Here is a 3,940-nt window from a genome sequence, read left to right on the forward strand (position 1 = left end):
TATATATATATATATAATATATATATATATATATATATATATATATATATATATTTATATATATATATATTATACCATTCTTTTTTATATCAATTTATCATTTCACATTAAATACAATTTCTGATATCAGACTTTTTCAATATATAATGGAATATAATAAATACAAATACATGTCACTACTTTTAATGTTATTGTTTGACTATGCAGTACAGTAAACATATTTAAAGGAACAAAACATGTTTTACATGGTGGTCACCTTGGAATTTAATATGGCTGCTAAATGACCTTGACCTAAAATGGCTGTCATAATGACCTCTGATGAAATAGTTCCTATAAAAAATTGAATTTGTTAGCTTATGTATGATTTTGCTGTAAAACACGACCACTTACAAATTAAGATTTTCTACGTACTTAACAGAGAAATGAAATTGAATGACTTTAAATGACCATCTCACCATGTCACAAGTGCTATAAATCCTTGACCATGAAAACATATTTTTAGACATCATAATTCTTATTGGAAGTTGTTTAAAAGCCGATATATTGATAAATATAGGTTTTGCGTCGCAGTCATTTTGAAATTTAAGATGGCTGCCAGAATGACCTCGAATGAAATATTGTAGTTCATAGTAAAAAGCTTGAATTCTGAGAGCCTGGGTATGATTCTAATGTAAAATTTGACAATTACGTAATTTTAAAGATACCATACAATATTTGACATTGAATGACCTTGAATGACCTTACATGACCCATTTGTGGCCACCTGACCAGGTCAAAAATGATATGATGGTATTCCTCGATTATATAAACATACTCTTAGACATTAAAATTATAATTCCAAGTGGTTTAGAAGCGGAGATATAGATAAACATAGGTTTCATTAGGCGGCCATTTTGAAATCCAAGTTGGCCGCCATAATGACCTCGGATGAGGTGTTTCCTACCAAAAATTGAATGCTATGACCATCAGGAGCATGTAAAAAAAAATTGGTTGCTTTTGTCCGGAACGTCCACATTAGTCCAAATATGGCCCTAAGCTGCCGTACTAGAAGTAAAACTGAATATAAAACGATTTAATTAAGACTTTATTTTAAAACATTTTAAAATATTAAAATTTTAAAACATTTAAAATCTGGCAGTTAAAATTTGAATGTTTTCAAAATATATAAAAACATGCGTTTGAAAGCTATAAAAACTTTGTTTAAAACACATTATTGGTCGTTTACACATTGTTTAGAATTATACCGAACATTATACTGCATTCGTTATTGTACTTTTCGTTTGTCATGCTCTTTTTAGGTAAGACATATATTTTTTGTCGAAAGTTACACTTATATCGTTTTTATTTCTAAAATATTTATACGTATAATCATTACTAAGTAAAAGTCGGGTTTTGGTATTCAAGTCTCCAGAAATAAAGGTATTCCGAAGCAAATTGACCATTAATAGTGCTGCATAGTATCTTTTCAAGCTTCCTAAATTCATCTATACGAATATTATTAATTTTAGAATTTCTACATGTAAACAACAGTTGTTCGATATCTTCAAAACCAGATTTACACAGTGGATAAATGTCATTTATATCATTTGTCCATTTACTTATTCTACTATTGAGAGATAAAGTATTCGACCGTGCCTTAAATTTTAGATTAACTCCTGTTAAGTGAAGATCATCAAGCAGGTATTTTTTCCAAGTTAATTCATAATGGTGATTTTACCTGTAGGTAAGTAACTAAAGAAGCCTTACTTTCTTCACTTTCAAATATATTTTGTTTATCATTTTCGTTTAGCATATTTTCAGCAAGCCTAGAAAGGTCTTTATTGTCAATTAGAGTAAAATTGTTCATATTGTCAACACCAAGTGATGAGAACAAATTGTTCATGTGCTCAAAACAAGGGTATTTGATTTTTAGTTTTGCTTGTATTTAAAAGTGCATCTAGTACTACACGTGGCTATCTGGTTTCGTCCAGTTTTTTTTTTTTTTTTTAATGCTGCAGAGGAATTTTATACGTTAGCAGTCCTGCATAGCCTCTAATGGGTGCCAACCAAGTTCTGCATAAAGTGCCTCTTCGGAGGTTGTTCGAGGTACTCGGAGAATAGTACGTGCCATCTGAATCTGTAGTGTTTCAATACTCTTAAGTAAAACATATCGGCAGCCCCTCCTGCCCAGTTTGAGCATAATTTAATAATGGTATACCAAGCTATTTTCATAATATGTCACCATAATACACTCTCTTGTAATTATCTTGACCGTTTAGTATTGACTAAATATATCCTATTATTTGATTGCCCTTTTGGATAATTTCTTTTATATGGTTATGATCTGATTTAATCCTTGTTTTAATCCTATTATTTATATGTATCTACTTCAGATATATTTTCTTTACCCAGTTGCCATATTTTTTGTTTATTTACCCTTTTACCTGTTATTAATACATTTGATTTTTGTGGTTAAATTTCAACTTAATTATTTCACTAAAATCATTTGCAATGTCTAACATATTTTGTAATTCATGTTCATTATTTGCTATGAGAACATCATCATCTGCAAAGAATAAGCTTCCAATTTGGATATCACCAATTTTTACACCGACATTATGTTCCAACAATACTTTAGCTCATTGATATATATTGAAAAGGGGACAGAACGCATTCTTGTTTTACCCCTACATTTGGCTCAAAGAAACCAGTTTCAATGTCGCCAAATTTTACCTTGCTCTTTATATCAGTATATAATCTGTTTAACATTGACCATACTTTGCTTCTTATTCCTATCTCCCATGCAGTAACGAGGAGCTTGTCTCTCCAAGCTGTATCGAACGCTTTACGGAAATCCAGGAAACATGTAAGTATCTTTACCCTCTGCTTTTCTCATCGCTGTGATACTCTTGACTATAAATATGTGATCTTCACAGCGACGGTTTTTCCTGAAGCCTTCCTGGATGTAAGTTAAGTTTCTTTCCTCTACGTATGAAGAAATAGAGTTAGATAACAGTCGACAGAATAATTTTGCAACACAAGAACCAAGAGTTATGACTCTATAATTGTTTAAGATCATTCTTAAACCCTTTTTTGAATACAGGTACGATTATCCCCATATTCCATTCGTCAGGTATGGATTCGACAACCATTAAGTGTTTGAACAATTACAGTATCCCATTGAACATACCGTCTCTCCCATTCTTTAGTAACTCGTTCGTAATTTGGTCGATGCCTGGGCCTTTATTGTTTTTACTACTGCCTATTGCAGATATAATGTCATCAATGCTAACCTCAATATCAGTGAGGCAATCATTATCATGGTCACATTTTAGTTTAGTGTTACGCAATAACTCTTTGGTTTTTTTTAGTTTTGCATAATCTTCCTTTAAACTTACATTATTTTCCCTAAATATTTCCAATAATCGGTTATTGTTTTTCTAATTGTCTCATTATCAGCAGTTAAAACGTCGGTATTTGGTATTCTCAAAGATGAAATTTCAATCTTTTGGTTTTTTGAACCTCGCAAATTTTGCCAAAGCTGTTTATTACTGGATCCACCGTTCTTTGCGATCTCAATACTTTTATTTATTCGTGATTTCATTACATTTTGCTTTATCTCATTTTTTTACTAACACTCGTTTCTGTTGGTATTCAGCCCATAGTTTCTTTGTCATTATTTACCGTCTTAGAATAATTGTCTGTGCCTTCGACTAGCCATTCTTCTTTCTTTAATCAATTTATCAAGGTTATGGTCCCACCACGATTTTTTTAAACTTTTTTGTTTCTTAACTCCGATTTTACTAATTCAGCATTGATAACTACTGATTTCCATGAGTTCCACGCATGATTGATTTCATGAAAAGCTGTCCGATTCTCGAAACCTTGTTGAAATTCCATCTTGAAATTCCAACCAATTTTGGTTTTTCTTATTGCCCCAGAGATTGCGATTATTTTTTAT

Source organism: Anneissia japonica, unplaced genomic scaffold, assembly GCF_011630105.1.
Source record: "Anneissia japonica isolate Jap-2015-1 unplaced genomic scaffold, ASM1163010v1 scaffold288115_len170739_cov164, whole genome shotgun sequence".
Lineage (NCBI taxonomy): Eukaryota > Metazoa > Echinodermata > Crinoidea > Comatulida > Comatulidae > Anneissia > Anneissia japonica.